We start from the raw sequence: 8,727 nt of genomic DNA, 5'->3' as shown, positions 1-8,727 counted from the left end.
TAAACATGGAATCTATAGCTTCTATCTGGCGAATAGTAAGCAAAGGATGATCTCCTTCGAGCTTGACCAAACAAACATAAATGGTGGAGTACTCATTTCACATAAGCTGAAATATCATTTATACGGGGTCAAGTGTTTTAAGGAATAAATACATTGTAGGGTGTAACGGTAATCTAATCCCTTTACAGTGTAGATCATTCATATAGAGGATCATTGATCACATTAGGATTATAACAATGGATAACTAATGATGCATCTATATGGTGGAACATATAGAGCATTCTATATACTGAGAGTGCAATTCTAAGTTCTATGCGTGGATTCAACGAAGAATTAATAAGTTAGTGAATTTTAGTGCTAAATTCTTGATCTACTTATTGGAAGCTCGGTTATATAGACCCATGGTCCCCGCACTAGTTGAGATAGTATTGCTTGTAAGACTCATGTAATTGGTTTTGATTAATCAATTATAATTCTCAAATTAGACTATGTCTATTTGTGAATTTTTTCACTAAGTAAGGGCGAAATTGTAAAGAAAGAGTTTTAGGGGCATATTTGTTAATTATGATACTTTGTATGGTTCAATTAATAAATATGATAAATGACAATATTATTTAATAATTATTTATAGTTATTAAATAGTTAGAATTGGCATTTAAATGGTTGAATTAAAAAATTGGCGTTTTTGAGAAAATCAGATGCAGAAAAGGTAAAACTGCAAAATTGCAAAAAGCAAGGCCCAAATCCATCAAGCCATGGCCGGTAACTTTTGTAGGAATTTTAAACTAATATTTTCATTATTTTAATGCCAAATAATTCAAACCTAACCCTAGTGGAATGCTATAAATAGATAGTGAAGGCTTCAGGAAAATTACACTTTTCTTCTGACACTTCTGATTCAGAAAAACCTGAGCCTTCTCTCTCCCTATTTGGCCGACCACTCCCTCTCTCTTTCTTCCCTCTTGAATTTCGAAATCTTAGTGATTTGAGTAGTGCCCACACACATCAAGTAATACCTCAATCATAGTGAGGAAGATCATGAAGAAAGATCATCAACAAAGGATTTTCAGCATCAAAGATTCAGAGAAAGAGATCCAGGTTTAGATATTGATAATGCTCTGCTACAGAAAGGAATCAAGGGCTAGATATCTGAACGGAAGGATTCGTTTAATTCCGCTGCACCCAATGTAAGGTTTCTTTAACGTTATACGTGTTTATTTCATCGTTTTAGAAAGTTCATATTTAGGGTGTTAATCAACATACTTGTGAGTAGATCTAAGATCCTGGTAAAATAATTTCCAACATGACACACATCCAAAGCACCGTTAGTACAGCTAGTACGATCTGACATATCGGTGAAGACCACATGGAAAATATGCCACCTACCAATCTAACGGTGGGGGTTTATCCTCATGAAGATTCAGCAACGATGATCCTTGTAAGGGACCAGCCTATTCTCCTTTAATCCCTTCGTCTCTCCATCGAAGACGAACTCTTCATAAACACATGGTTGTAATTCTATTAAAATTCTAAGATATTCCTACTATAAAAGTCCATCCTTTTTGTATTTGTATCAACATTCACCGGCCAAAGAGCCCAATAAAATGGACTCGTGGACTAAGGATAATTAACGCCTGAACCACGTAAAAATTTGTTGTCTATATTCTTGCCATTTATACTTTTATTACTTTCTTAAGCTCTATAATTATTTGGTTACCGAAAAATTTGGTAAATATTTTGGTGCTTTCATTGAGAGCTAAAGAAAAAAACATGCATGGCGGTTACCGGCGCGAGACCACCTGGAAAAAAGCCCGTGTAAGAAAAGAAGGAAGACATCCTGACCGTACGTCAAAGTACGGCCGAAGGCCATAGATGTGGTGTTGCCCAAAAAGAGACTTGATGTTTCAACCTACTCAAGAAAGGAAGCAGTGAAGGCAAGCCGTCTCAAAACACGTGCTGCACTGACACCTATCCTCAAAAGCTCAGATCTGGCCAGCCAACTATCTAGGTGTAGGATCTGCCACCGGTATCCTCAGGCTCAGATCCACTGCCACATCACTGTGTGCAGATAAAGTAGCGCAAGAGGTGCTAGGGCCAGACGAAGGAGCGAAGACACGATGCAGTTACGACGACTAACTCAGTTAGGGTCATCAGATGCAATGACTCTATCCAACTAGAGACTCCAGCGCTGGCATCGATGCGAGGGCCAGATATGTCTTCCAGCCACTAGTTTCTCTGCCTTTTCCACAGGTGGGAAAGTTGCTCAGAAGCAGATATAGCAATGGAGGCTGCTGAGAGGAAACCATTAGTACCATCGACGGCAACTGGGTTACCGGTGAGGCCTGGTTATGGTACTGTTTGTAAAAGCAGACAACTTCTGGCAAAGTTTGCCCCATGTCGTTCCCGCAACCTAGTGTAGCTACAACCCCATAGTTATATCAGGGGAAGCAACTCGAGACATTATAAACTAATTAGGGATCCCTTGCGACATGCTTGTCCCATTGGAAGTCCGAGTCTTCGCTTTAGAGACCCTCAAATGCCCTGTGCCTCGCCGAAGGAAACAGATTGCCTAGGATATCAAAAGGTGTAAGCATGCACCTTACCGATGTACCCATGCACATCCCAAACCTCCCCCAAACGGTTCTCTAGACATGGAAGATCATTGGGATTGTCACGTGTCTTCAACTGTCTATCTCGAAAGAGGAGGGTAGCTTGAAGTCAGCTTCACTCACGGAAACTCTTCCACCCAATGATCTTTTCAAGTAAAGTCTAAGCTTGAATTTTTATACAGCTTTAGCCTTCTATCTCGGAAGTGGAAGCTTTTTACATAAAAATTCCACGTGAATCTCGCATGCACGGTTGTGTAGGAAAGATCACTGATGGTACGATACGTCTTCAACCCTCGTTCCCTAATTGGAAGGACTGCTTGAAGTCTATCCTACCCCTCGTGATGCTTTTCCCTTTGATCTTTTCAAGTGAAGTCTAAGCATGAGTTTTTATACAACTTCAACCTTCCTTCTCGGAAGCTGAAGCTTGTTACATAAAAATAAGATAAGATATAATCAAATTTAAAAATAAGATAGATAATTAAGCAAAAAGATAGATATTTACTATTTTCAAATTCAAATTACACTAATATCATGAATTAAATTTTTAAAAAAAAATAATTAAATTAATTATGATAATTAGAATTGAAATAGGAATAGTAAATGTCCAAATACAAAACTACACAAAAAATCGACAGTTAAATCCATGAACAAGCATGGAAAAACGAAAAAATTGCGAGCTGTACGGACGGGATGCAGTGCATACCCGTCCGCGCGCGCACACTAGGGAGCCTGCCGAGAAACCTCGGCGCTGGGAGGGATGCGCATGATTTTCGCACGCGGAGAGGGGTGTCTTCAGACACCCATGCGTGTTGCGCGGACAGGATGCTGTCTGAACACGCGTGTGACCGAGGTGCACTCGGTTCCGCGCGCGCGTAGGGAATTGTAGCATCCTTATCTTTTTTCGAATCTTCAAAAAATCATAACTAATTCAAATTAAATCGAAATTTAGTTCTATAAAAAAGTAACTTGCTTAATTTTTTCCATACTATCCAATAAAAATAATTCCAGAAACATATATTGAATTATTTTTCACAAAAATTGACAAACATCAATCAATCATCATATAACACTCAATACAACATGAAACCATCCAAATAACAAACAATCATTTTAAAGTCCAAATTTCTTGCAAGAAAATCAATTACCATGGCTCTGATACCAGTTGTTGGAAATTATTTTACAAGGATCTTAGATCTACTCACAAGTATGTTGTTTAACACCCTAAATATGAACTTTCTAAAACGATAAAATAAACACATATAAAGTTAAGAAAACCTTACATTGATGCAGCGGAATTAATGTCTCCTTCCACTCAGATCTCTAACCCTTGTATCCTTTCTGTCGCAGAGTATTATCAAGATCTGAGCCCGAATGTCCTTCATATTGAGTTTGATCCTTCACAGTCTTCCAATCTATGATTGAGTTACTACTTTCTGTGTGTGGGCACTCACTCTATCACTAGGGTTGAAATATAGAAGAAGAAAAGAGAAGAGAGGGGTTCGACCAAGGTATAGAAAAAGGGAAGGCTCAGTTTTTCTGAAGAGAGAAATTTCTGTCAGAAAAGGTTATTGAAAACTTATGATTTGATTGAGCCATCACTTTCTATTTATAGGCAACTACTAGGTTTAGGTTAGGAATTATTTGGCATTAAAATAATGAAAATATCAATTTGAAATACCACAATAAGTGGCCGGACAAGGTGTATAGAATGGGCCCCACTAGATTTTGCAGTTTTAACAAATTTTATTTCTATTTTGTCAAAAACGCCAATTTTCCAATTCTAACCATTTAAATGCCAAAACTAATTATTTAATAACTAAAATAGATTATTAAATAATATTGTCATTTAATTTAATTATTAACTAGACATATAAAGTCCATTAATAAATAAATAAACCTAGAATCTCTTTTCTTTACAATTTTGCCCCTGCTTAGTGAAAATTCACAAATTAGACATAGTCTAACTTTAGAATTATAATTGACTAATCACGAATCAATTATTGAGTCTTACAACCAGTATGTTCTCAACTAGAATGGGGACCATGGATCTATATGCTGAGCTTCCAATAAGTGAACCGAATTTACCAAGTAAATTCCTACTTATTAATTCTTCGTTGAATCCACTCTTAGAACTTAGAATTGCACTCTCAGACTTATATAGAGCATATTATATGTTCCACGATATAGATATTCTATCTCATTTAACCATTGTTATAATCTTATTGTGATCAAAGATCCTCTATATAGATGATCTACATCAAGATGGGATAATTTTACCGTTCTCACGCCTCAATGTATTTTGCCCCTTAAAACACTTAGCTACCTGTAAATGGTGTTTAGTGATCTAAGAATTAGTCACTTAAACAAGAGCTCATCCACTTACTTCTATTTGCTAAGCTCGAAGGGAATCATTACTTGACTTCTATACACCAGTAGAAGCTATAGATTCCATATTTATGTTCAGCACTCCCACTCAATCATACTATCATGTTCCCAAAATATACGTATCACCCTAACCCAAAAGTAGGCTTAACTAATAAATCAAAGAACATGAATATTACTCCTGAGTTGAGCCTAAGCATATCAGGATTTAGATTCTTTTAATCTTAAGATCAACTACTGATATTGACTTGGAAATATATATAACGGTAAGTTTGTAATATCTTAACTTAGTTGCAATATCGGTCCAGTCCAATGTATACTCCATACATTCGAAACTAGTATACTTTACTAATGTCCTGGAAAGAACATAACACTTACTCCAATTGTAAGTACACATCATCGCTTATTATCACATTAGTGTAAATCCATAACACTGATGAAACAGGGACTTAGTCTTTTGATTCATATGATCACAATCACATTCCACTGTGTTGACGATACTGTAATTGTGAATAAACATATGATCTGGATTTAACTGATTTTGTGTGTGTGAATGTAGTAAACATATTAAACCATTAGCATGTAAAATTCATGCAAACATTAATCACTTCAAATTTCTTATATTGATTACTAATCAGATTGTAAAGAGTTTTATTTAGGGCATAAAACCCAACAATAATTTAGTGGTAATTAGTCCAATTCCCTGTGGTTTGACCTCACTTGCGTGAGCTACTACTTGACTGCGTATGCTTGCGTAGTGTTCATAATTTTCGTAATAAGTTTTTGGCGCCGTTGCCGGGGAATTGTTTAAAGATTAATATTACACAAAATTATACTAACTTCTACTTTGGTATATTTCTCTAGCTGAATTTCTAACCTGTCTCTTGCAAAACTTCTTTTATCTATTTCAGGTATCTTGAGTGCATGCGCCGCCAAGGGCAAGCAGTTGTATTACCCGTCGATCCTGAAATCGAGAAAACTTGTAGGAGGAACGAGAGGAACAAAAGGCAAGAGAGAGTTTCAGCACCTGCTGAAACACTAGAAATCATAGCTGACAACGCTAATGCTGCAAATAATGGAGGAAACAACGGTAATAATGGGGGTGCCGTTGAAGATCAAGCTAATGGCCGTAGCTTGAGAGATTATATCCTCCCAACTCTTACGGGGGTTCAGTCATGTATCAGGCCACTGGTTGTGGATGCTAACAACTTTGAAATAAAGTCTGCCATACTTCAAATGGTGCAGTCCTCAGTCCAGTTTGGTGGCCTCCCTTCTGAAGACCCCAATCTTTATCTATCGAACTTCATGAAACTATGTGAGACTTTCAAAGTCAATGGAGTTAGTGATGATGCCATTCGTCTGAGACTGTTTCCATTCTCACTTAGAGAAAGAGCCAAGAGTTGGCTGAATTCCTTGCCACCCAACTCCATTGCCACCTGGAATGACTTGGCAACAAAATTTTTGTCAAAGTTCTTTCCTCCAGCAAAGTCTACCAAGTTGCGAGGAGAAATCAACAACTTCTGTCAGCAAGATAATGAATCTCTCCATGAGTCTTGGGAGAGGTTTAAGGATCTCATCAGAAAGTGCCCTCATCATGGTATAGAGAAGTGGATGCTGGTTCACAATTTCTACAATGGGTTGGTTGGTAACACTAGAACTCTTATAGATGCAGCAGCTGGTGGAGCATTCATGAGAAAGAGTGCGAATGAGGCTTATGATATGTTGGAGGAGATGGCCCTAAACAATCAGCAGTGGCCAACTGAAAGAAGTCAAACTAAGAAGGTAGCTGGTGTGCTAGAGGTTGATGCCATTACAAAGCTGACAGCTCAGGTTGAGGCCCTGACAAAGCTGATTTCAGGGCAAGCCAAGCAAGCTCAAGTGGTCTGTGAGATATGTGGAGGTCCCCATCACTTTTTTGAGTGTCAGGCAGATGTGGATGATTTTCCAATGGATGAAGCAAAAGCCATTGGAAATTATTCTCAGAACAACAACAACTATGGGTTCAACCAAGGAAGTAACCGAAGGAACAGTGAGTTCTATCAGCAGAGAAATCAGAACCAACAGTATACTCAGCAACAAAGCTCTAGTGGAAATTCTAGTTTGCAGACAGATTTATTGTTACAATTTATGACTAAAACTAGATCTTCCATTAAACATTTGCAGACTCAAATGGGGCAACTAGCAACTCAGGTAGCAACCCGTCCTCAAGGAAACTTGCCTAGTACAACTGAAGTTAATCCTAAGGAAAACTGCAAGGCAATTACCCTGAGGATCGGTAAGAAATATGATGGGCCTGAAGTGATACAACCAGTGGATGAAGAGATTAAAGATCAACCAGTGCCAATCCCAACATCAACAGAAAAGAAGGCTACTGATAGCCCAACACCACCACAACAGTCTCCACCAATCAGTATTGATCATCATGTGAAGATACCTTATCCTCAGAGACTCCGAAAGACCAATCTAGAGAAGCAGTTCACAAAATTTCTAAAGGTCTTTAAAAGTCTACACATTAACATTCCTTTTGCTGAAGCTTTAGAACGGATGCCGAGTTATGTGAAGTTCGTGAAGGAGATTCTGTCTAAAAAGAGAAAAATGGACGACTATGAAACAGTGGCTCTAACTGAAGAGTGTAGCGCCATTCTGCAAAAGAAACTCCCTCCCAAACTCAGAGATCTAGGGAGTTTCACTATTCCTTGTACCATTGGGAGATTTGAAGGAATAAATGCGCTTTGTGACTTGGGAGCCAGCATTAACTTGATGCCTCTGTCTGTTTTTAAAAGATTGTAGTTGGGAGAAGAAAAGCCAACCACGGTAACTCTACAATTGGCGGATCGATCACTAGCTCATCCTAGAGGAGTCATTGAGGATGTGTTAGTCAAAGTTGAAAAGTTCATCTTTCCAGCTGACTTTATTGTTCTGGATATGGAAGAAGATAGCAATGTCCCAATCATTCTTGGGAGACCATTCTTGGCAACTGGCCAAGCTCTGATTGATGTTCAGAAGGGTAAATTAAAGCTGAGACTACAAGGAGAAGAAGTGGTCTTTAATGTGTTAAAGGCAATGACATACCCAAAGGCAAGTGATAACTGTCTCTTCATTGATTTGATTGATACAATTGTGAGTGAGAAAAAGCTGATAGATGATCCTCTCGAACTAAGCCTAATTGAAGATGATTTGACGGAGCAAGAGGGACAAGATGTAATGGGTTATGTGAAATGGCTTGATTCCTATGGGCTATTGGACAGAAGGTATTATGAGGAGCTGGGAGTAGTGCCAAAAGAGCTTATGCCATCTACTGAAAAACCTCAAGAGCTTGAGTTGAAGGTGCTCCCTAGTCACTTGCGGTATGAGTTCTTGGGAGAAGATAAAAAGCTGCTAGTTATTGTGTCAGCTTCTCTTTCTGATGTGGAAACTGATAGATTGCTAAGAGTACTTCGGGCGCACAACAAGGCCATTGCTTGGACACTGGGTGATGTCAAGGGAATCAGTCCCTCAACTGTGATGCACCGAATTTTGATGGAAGAAAATGCTAAGCAAACAATTGATGCACAAAATAGACTCAATCCACCTATGAAGGAAGTTGTCAGAAAGGAAGTGGTCAAGTGGTTGGATGCTGGAGTGGCCTATCCCATCTCAGATAGTAAATGGGTTAGTTCGGTGCAAGTAGTTCCAAAGAAAGGGGGAATGACCGTAATCAAGAATGAAAAGAATGAGTTGATTCCCACAAGAACAG

At 38.4% G+C, this 8,727-nt stretch overlaps 1 non-coding gene across 1 annotated transcript; it reads right to left on the bottom strand.

The window, feature by feature from the left end:
• Window positions 1-6,485: 6,485 nt before the first annotated feature.
• Window positions 6,486-6,592, bottom strand: LOC115724272 (small nucleolar RNA R71). The gene has a single exon (XR_004013071.1). It is a non-coding gene; the product is annotated as a small nucleolar RNA R71 (small nucleolar RNA).
• Window positions 6,593-8,727: the final 2,135 nt, after the last annotated feature.

The sequence above is a fragment of the Cannabis sativa genome, chromosome 9 (genome assembly GCF_029168945.1).
Source record: "Cannabis sativa cultivar Pink pepper isolate KNU-18-1 chromosome 9, ASM2916894v1, whole genome shotgun sequence".
NCBI lineage: Eukaryota > Viridiplantae > Streptophyta > Magnoliopsida > Rosales > Cannabaceae > Cannabis > Cannabis sativa.
Note: the sequence above shows the minus strand (reverse complement) of the source record. Positions and strands in the feature narration are given on the sequence as shown.